Raw genomic sequence first — 9,681 nt, forward strand, 5'->3', positions numbered from 1 at the left:
AGCTCTGTGATTTGATGTATAAACATTTAGGACTGGTATTTCCTCTTGATGGTTTAACCTCTATCATTTTAAAGTGACTCTCCTCTGTCCATATTCTTTGTTTTGAAATCAACTTTGTCTAATATTAATCCTGACATTTCTGTTTTCTTTAGGCTAATATTAGGATGACTTTTTTCCTGTCTTTTCCCTTTTAATCTATTTGTGTGTTTGCATTTAAAGTGGATATTTTATCCAGAGCATATAATTGGCTCTTATTTTTTATGCAATCTGACAAGTACTGAGTATTAATTGAGGTGTGTACACTCTTCACATTTAATATGAGTGGTGATACAGCTGTGTGTGAATCTGCCAGGTTGCTATTTGTTTTCTCTTTTGTCTGTTGATTCTTTGTTCTCCCTCTTTTTCATTTTCTCTCTTCTTTTAGGTTGCTTAATTATTTTTTATTATGACATCTCTTATGCTAATTTATTATGTTCCTATTTTTTCTGGATTTATTGTGATTTACTAGTTTTAACTCTTTATTCTGAATTTCAGTTTCTTATTAAATATCCTTAGTATAGTCTAACTTCAAGCAATATTATTTGACTTCAGTTGTAACAGTATACTTCCTATTAACTCTTGGGTTTGTGATATTTTTGTCATACATTTTGTATCTATAGATTTTTACAACATTGCATAATATTATTAATATATATTATTATAATTTAGCCATAAACAATTACCAATTTTAAGATTTTTAATAATCAGAAAAGTCTTTCATATGTACTCAAGTATTTACCATTTTCAATAAATAAATCTTCTTTTTTTGTATTGATATGGATTTCCCTCTGTTATCATTTTTCTTCTGCTAGGAAGATTTACTTTATTATTGTTTATAACATAGCTCTTTTGGTAATGAATTCTTTCAGTTTTTGTATGTTTTAATATATTTTTATTTTGTCTTTGGTTTTGAAGTTTTTTCCTAGTTTCAGAAATCTAGATTAAAGCTTATTACTTTTTCAAATTGTTTAAAGATATTTCTTCATTGTCTTTGGGCCTCAATTATTTCTGATAAGAGGTGTGCTGTTATTCTTATCTTTGTTCCTCCATCTTTTTCCTCTTCAGCTGCTTTTAAGATTATTTCTTTATCACTGGCTAAGCAATTTGACCAAGGTGTGTCTTGGTGTATAGTTCTGCTTATACTTCTTCTGCTTAGGGTTAATTTAGCTTCTTGGATCTATCAGTTTATTTATTTATTTTTAATGTTTCCTGCAATCCTCTCTGTGTGTTTGAAATTCTCCAACTGTACCTAATTTAGGGTGTTGGCAGTTCTTTCACCATTCACTGTGGCTATCTTTATTTTTTAAATATCTTTTCTCTCTAGGTTTTTTTTTTTAATAGTTTTCTTGCTATGTATTCAGGTTTACCAATTATTTCTTCTGCATGGTCTAATTTGCTACTAAAATAGAGTGCATGTTTCACTGCAAATATTATGTTTGTAAATATCTAAAAGTTTGATTATTCCATATCTCCAGTTAACTTCCTAAATCTTTCCATAGCCTGCTTAGACAGAAAAAAAGTAGCTATAATAATGTCTTTATGTCCTTGTCTGAGGTAAATAAGTACACATTTTTATCACCTCTGTTGCCAAATTATAAAATGATTTTGATTTACTACTTCATTGTATCTTTTACCAAATTTTGGAAGTTTTGGTCAGTATTTTTTCAAGTATTTTTCTGAACCAATCTTTTTAATTTATTCTTCTGGGACTCTAATGGCACAAATATTAGAACTTTTGATAATTCACTATCATAGGTTTTGCAGTACAGTAGAGAAACAATGGGGTGATTTTAAAAATAAAACCTTTGCAACCATCCTTTCACCCATCATATTATAAAAGATTCAGAGGTGAATGAGAGAAAGATGAGATCAGAGAGAGCTGGGAAAAAAAGTTCAGGAGGCCTGAGAATGAGGCACATTGTCCTTTCTACATCCTTCTGGTTGGTGAATGGACCATATTCAATGTCTTTCCAGAGCGTGGTTATCTGTGTTTTGCTTTTATTTTCATCTCAGGGGCTCGGAGGAAACCTGAGAAGAAGCTTCTTTTGTCCCCTGCAGAACATGAATATCTCATCAGCATGTGGGCCAAAAGCTCTCTATGGGTGGGGTGTTGGTGTATATGTTCTTTCATTTTTTTTTTTTTAAACCTGTGATTTGGAACTAGGCTCTGACTTCCTGCATCCTAGCAGGGTGCAAGAAGTCAGAACCTAGTTCCGTCTGTGCTCAGAAGTCAAACCAGGAATGTGCTGAAGCTGGCCCCTTACAGGCTTGGGATAGCTGATAGTTAACAACATTCAGAATGTTCACAGTTGTTAAAGCATTGTTAGCTTGAAACTGAGGATATGCATGCCACAAAAAAATTGGTAAGTGCTACAAAGAATTTCTTTTTTTCTTTCTATTTTTCTTTTTGTGAAAAGATTTACCGGTTCCAACTTGAACATGTGGACATTTGTATTGCAGAATGGAATTTCATTCATACCACAGCATGGGCAGCATGGGCACGTGCCCTCCCCTCCCTACCTCACACTTCTTTTTTTTGTTTGTTTGTTTTTGTTTTTTTTTTTTTTTTTGAGTTGGAGTCTTGCTCTGTCACCAGGCTGGATTGCAGTGGCACGCTCTCGGCTCACTGCAACCTCCTCCTCTTGGGTTCAAGCGATGCTCCTGCCTCAGCCTCCTGAGTAGCTGGGACTACAGGCACATGCCACCTCTCCCCGCTAATTTTTGTGTTTTTTGTAGAGACGGGTTTTCACCATGTTGGCCAGGATGGTCTCAACCTTTTCACCTCATGATCTGCCCGCCTAGGCTTCCTAAAGTGCTGGGATTACAGGCATGAGCCACCGCGCCTGGCCCAACTCACACTTCTGAGAAGGAAAGTTGAACTGAAATGATCACACAAATTAAAATTTGATTGATTAACTAGATAATACTATATTATTATTTTATTTATGTATTTGGTTACTTGTGACTGACTGGAATGGGAGGCTCCAGAGCTAAGCCAAAATAGTCTAGTCTGAAAACATATATTTTTTGTCATCTCTGGATTTTGTGGAGTATTTTTGTAAGTGGAACATATCACACTGGTTACACACTTTTCTGTTAATTAGGAGCTGATTGTTTGCTTTTCATTGTCATTTCTGCTTTTTAATACTTCAGTCTCTACTAATGACTCAGCAGAAAAACAAAAACAAAAAAAGAACAAAGTAACTCACTGACCTGGATGAAGACTCTCTGACAGTCTTTTTCTACTATCTGAGAGTAATTCCACTTTAATAACTTTCTCTAATTTTTCCATATGTCTGATTATATCATCTTGTAACTACCAAATTTAGTCCCTATTAGCTGCCTTAAAAACCCTGCAATTTTCACAGCTCAATTTGTGGTAAGCACTACTTTCTTAAAAAGACTCTGATTTTCTAAAGACACTAGAAAGGAAGAAAACTACATTTAAAAAACAAATGAAGACATAATATTTCCATGAGTGACACAGAGATGGAAAATATCCTGTATCAGATAGTTGTTATATGGTAAGATTTATGTGAGTGAAGCATCGCATCCATTCACAACTTTATTGAGAAATTCGTGGAAATATCTTATATTTATCTAATCTAAATATCTGTTTTCAATTTGAGCATCTTTCATCCTCTTATTAATTTGTTTTTTGTTACCATTGGTAAAAAATAGTCATCATCCAGCTCATTTTTTAAAAGTCATAGAGACCTGAAAACATTTTTTTCTAAATTAAGGTGTCAAAAGAAATGAAATATGACATAACAATATAGTCATCTATGTATACACAGAATATAAAATCCTGTCAAGTAATAATTATTTTTATCATGATTAATTGTGTTAAGTAACACATGCTATTTCTATGACTCTGAAATAAGCTAAAGTAAATAATTGATAATGTGAAAATATTTTTATTTTATTCATAATAATACCATGGAAGAAAGCACTCAAAATCTATAGGAAGCAGTTGCCATCATTTACTTTTAGGTTATAATGTTTAAAAAAGAATGATTCAGAGTATAAACATTTTAGCTTACATGAAATATTATGGCAACTTCTTTTTAATTATTAAACATAAAAAGTAAAGTTTTATTGAAAAATATGGAAATATACAAGATATGCTTTAATTTAGAATATGCCAAATAAAAATATCAGTCAAAATTTGTATGTTGTATAAGTCACCATAATTGCCTTAAAAATGATTCTGATTGTCAACCATGAATAATATACCCAGCTCGATATCATCTTTATTTGAACTATATTTTACGTCAGTTAAATATCAATGGGTATCTATTTTTGCAATTGCAAGTACTGTATTAATGCACTCTTTCAAATAACTGCTATATAATTCTAAGATTGGAAATAGAGTTCAAGATCGACAAATTTTAAACAGTAGTATATTATCCACTTCATAAATGTAGGCACTAAAAGAATAACTATAATTCAACAAAAATAATACACATCTGGGTGAACTAGATTCTAGTGGCATTTCAGTCTTACCAACTTTAAGACCTTTGAGTGTAAATGGATTTCAGTGTTCTTATTTGTAAGTGATCTAGCCATCCTTCAGCTGATAGAGTTTTTGAAATTATGAATACACATATTATTTACGTAATTGTAGTGAGAAGCTAAATAACATGTCCTTCTAAGTTATACAGGGATCACCAGCACCAAAAAAACATTGGAGTAATGTGAATAAATGGCCTTGATAATTTCTAAGCTTGTCTATTAAGCTGTATTGACATAAGTAGGCATGTGGTTTTACATATCACTTGAATTTCTGAGTTTCTGTTTTCTCATCTGGAAAATCTCACTTTGACTGTTAGTTTATCTCTAAAGTTCCTTCTAGTACACATGATTCCATTATTAATTGAGACAAAGAGAAAAATTATACATCTTTGCTGTAGTCTTATATCTTAGTAATTCCTTATTTTTGAGGAATATAACACAGTGTCTTGCACTTTTTAACATCATGATATGCATAGAAAATGATAAAAAAGAGAACTTGGGAATATTATTAGGAACTTAGAAATTAAAATATTTCATTTTTTTCCTATTATATAATTATAGTAATGAAAATAAACTATAGTGAATTTAGGTCTAAATATTAATTTTATGAAATGTTTTATTTATAAAAATTAAATAAAACTTTCTTTTGAAAAGTTTAATTTTTTTTTTATGTTAAGGTGTAGGCCTGAAATATCTACACACAAATTCTTATCAAGACTCAAGAGTCTTTTATTTTATATATATATAGAGAGAGATATATTTTATTTTATTTATATTATATATATATATAGAGAGAGAGAGAGAGGGTATCACTCTGTCATTCATGTTCGTTTGCAATGGCATTGTTAAATCAAGTTTAGTCTAGAGCTGCCTCCTCACATATTTTAAGTTTGGCCTAAAGGTTTCTCTGTACATCATGAACTATAGTCTAAATGGAAGTGTAAACAGACTATAATCTACTCTTGTGCCAATCACTGAGTTTTGGCTAATCGGATGTGGCCAACTGTTCCAACTGTGTTCAAGTAAGGCAAACACGGAGCTATAACCAATCTGGCTGTTTCTGTATCCCATTTCCATTTTCAGTATGTCACTCTCCTTTTTCTGTTCACAAATCTTTCACCACGTGGCTGTGCTGGAGTCCCTGAGCCTACTCTGGCTTGGGAAGTTGCCCAATTCACAAATTGTCCTTTGCTCAATTAAACTCCTTTAAACTTAACTCAGCTGAAGTTTTTCTTTCTACGGTGTGATTACAGCTCACTGCAGCCTTGAACTCCAAGGCTCAAGCAATCTTCCTGTCCCAGCCTCTAGAGTGGTTAGGACTACGGGCATGCACCACCATGCCCAACTAATTAAAAAAAAAAAAAAGAAAGAAAGAAAGAAAAGGAAAAGGAAAAAGTCTGTAGAAATGGGATCTTGCTGTGTTGCCCAGGTTGGTCTCAATCTCTTGAATTCAAGCAATCCTCTCACCTCAGCCTCCCAAAGTGTTGGGATTATAGGCATGAATCAAGATGCCTGGCTGATGATTTCATTACTGTCTTGAGAGATTAGAACTTTATTCACACTCAATAGTGACAAAATTGATTTTCCAACCACTCCAAATGTATACATTCATATTTTTAAATGAACTAGCTCTTCATTTGCTTTTATTGAGAAATACAGTGTTTAAATAAATGTGGTTTCTAATAATACAAATGAAGTTCAACTGTTTTCAAACAAATTATTTCCAAATAATATACTTTATTTTGTAATACAGATATACTTTTTTCTTAAAGCTACCTGAGTTGTTGAACACCAATAAAAGAATACATCAGTTGCAATGGACAAAATATCTGATATGTGTGAAAACAGAAATTTGTGGCTATTGCCTGGAAATCTGTTTTTTTATTTTAATTCTTATTTTATTTTATTATTATTTTTCTGAGACGGAGTTTCCCTCTGTCGCCCAGGCTGGAGTGCAGTGGCGCGATCTCAACTCACTGCAACCTCTGCCTCCCAGGTTCACGCCATTCTCCTGCCTCAGCCTCCCGAGTAGCTGGGACTACAGGCGCCCGCCACAATGCCCGGCTAATTTTTTGTATGTTTTAGTAGAGACGGGGTTTCACTGTGTTAGATAGGATGGTCTCAATCTCCTGATCCACTCGCCTCGGCCTCCCAAAGTGCTGGGATTACAGGCGTGAGCCGCCGCGCCCGGCCTGGAAATCTGTTTTCTAGACTTTCCTTACACACACACACACACACACACACACACACACACACACACACATTTAGCTATGTGTCATTCTCCTTAGGCATCAGAATGACTCAATCCTCTGGATGCTTCTTGAGCTCTGTGAGAACTAGCCTTTGAGATGGTCCTCCAGTGATCCTCCTGTAGTCACACCCTTATTTAATCCCACCCATTGAGGGTGGGGTGGACTTAGTGATTGGATTTTAATGAGTTGAATAAAGCAGAAAGAGTTCTATGTGACTCAGTGACTAGGTCAGACAAGGCAGCGTGGCATCACTCTCTTTCATGTGCACACTCCCTCATAGCACTTGTTCAGAAGATAGCACTATCTATATAAGGAGAAATTGACAACTTCTTGCCTGCAGCTAGGTGATTTTTCCAGCCCTGGCTATCCCCTTGACTGCAACTTCCTGGGATACCTTAAACCAGAACAACTCAACTAAGTTCTTCTTGTATTCTTGACACTCAGAGCCTATGTTAGATAATAAATGTTTGCTATACTAAGCCACTACATTTTGAGGAACTTTAATATGAAGCAGTAGATAACTAATATAGGCTCCTTCTTCACAATAGACAGCAGCATGTGTATTAACTCAACACTGTCTAGGCATTAAAAAAAAATCTCTTTACACTTATCATGCTAGGCCAGAGTAGGGGTGATTAGATGCATTGCCCCATGCTCGTCAGCTAGGGCTAAGGAGCATGCTATTCCAAGCATCTTTGCACAAGCTGTACTCTAAGAAGCCTCAGACATGGCCAGCTGTGGCTAGAAACAACCAGACTTCAGCCTCAAGTCACCTTATGCACCATCTGGACATTCTGAAGACTCGAGAGCCAATAGCATATAATTTGGAAAGCAATAAACAAAGATACACTTTTTACTGAGAATATATCTCTGTGTATACAAACTCCAGAATGTGTTATAGAAAGACCAGACTCTCCCTAAAGCAATGGTCCTTCAGCTTATAGTTTTACAACCACCTTGGAGAACCTATAAAATATTAGATTGATTCTAAGAAAAAATCCACATGGGGACATATATATAAACATGTTATTTGAAGGAGCTCGAATAACTATTAGAATCTACCCACAGACTATATACATACTAGAGGTTAAAATTGTAGACCATACATTAATTTGGAAAGAAATATATATTATACTGCTATACACAACTAAAGTTTCCCTGTGGATACCAATTCTTCTTGGCATGGTTACTGAAAGTTAAGGACTACTTTTTAAAAAAATTTATGGTAAACAAGAATTTATTGGCTCACAGTTCTGGAGGCTGGGAAGTCTGGGACTATGGCACAAGCGCCTGGTGAAGGCCTTTTTGCTACATCCTCACAGAGTGGAAGGCAGATAAGTGTGAGCCATCGTGACCTAAACACCTCCCATTAGGCTCCACCTTTCAAAACTGTCACATTGGGAATTAAGTATAAAGGCTGCATTAAGAACTATTTTCAGTTTACTTTCAAGTGGGAAGCAGAAGAAATTATTCAAATTGACTTTTTGATTGAAACAAAAACATAAGATTTACAAGGTGAACTGTTTTATGAGATCATGCAAAAATAAAAGTCATATACATACATTGAAAGATAATTACAGCCATAAGATATTTCAGGTTATTAAGAATTCATATTGACAACTAATTTAATAATATTATTTTAATAAACTTCTTGGGCTATTTATATTTTTAATCAATATCTACAAGTACATGAATTTTAAAATGATGTTGAGTATTAGAAAAGCATAATATTTTATTTTTCAACGAATGAATTTATTCTCTACAATAATAAAGGTTTTGTTGAAAAAATACGGCATATATATGTATTAATTAAAATGAGGTGTACCTGCATGTCGGTATTTAATTTTCCGTTCGCCTCTAGAAATCATGAGTTTTTGTTTGCTTTTTGCTTGTTTTGTTTTGCACTAGTAAACTATACTTGACCTATTAGTATTGTAAGATTTGATTACATAAACATTATAAATACAAGATTATTATTAAAAAACATATTTGTGTGATAATGATATATAAAACAATTAAATTTACTTGATAATCTGGCATTATCATGTTGTGGCTCAAAGGTTAGTCAGAGTCTTCTCTCAGCATCAGAGAGAATGATGTAGGGAAGAATTTGATATTCAACAAAATACTCACAGCAGAAGTTGATGCAAGCAGTAGATACTCTAGTTGAGGCATAGCGTTATCATGGCCAGGCTAATCCAGTCACAGGTCAATCTTCATTCTGTAGCACTATTCAGAATTAAAATAGACACTAGAGCTGAGATGAAGGCATTCTGGATATGCATTTACCAGTAACGGTGATACCATCTTTCCATGTAAATTTGGGTTAAATGTTAAGGTCACACAGTAACACCAGAGAGAGTAAGGCAGGACAGCTGTGCTTCAGGTGAGGTTCACTGTAGGGCTACTTGGAGAAGAAACAGAGACAAATTAGGAATCAGGAGCAGAAAAAATAATATCTATTCCTATATGAATCTTTGATGTAGAGACAATACAACACACCTCAGTCCTTACTGCGAACCACTCTGTTTCAGTCTTGATTAGAAACAATAGGAAAGCAAGGCAGGAGACTAGAAATCATGCCTCAACTGAGGGATCCCAAATTACGGAGACCCATTTGATCAAAGCCCTACTGAGAGCAAGGGTCATAAAGCTGTTGATTGGAATTTCTGCATCTATAAAAATTGCCTCAGAAACTGATAGGAAGCATGAATTGACCCAGCTATACACGATAGGGCACTAAAGAGCTGAGAACTGGAAGGGAAGTTTGAGAGGAATGATTCAGAGGGAGACAGGTTCTTTTTCATTTTAAATATGAAACTCTAACATTCTCCAATAAAGATCCTTTACATATACTCTATGATATATTTAAGTA

This window comes from Pan troglodytes, chromosome 4 (genome assembly GCF_028858775.2).
Source record: "Pan troglodytes isolate AG18354 chromosome 4, NHGRI_mPanTro3-v2.0_pri, whole genome shotgun sequence".
In the NCBI taxonomy this organism is placed as follows: domain Eukaryota; kingdom Metazoa; phylum Chordata; class Mammalia; order Primates; family Hominidae; genus Pan; species Pan troglodytes.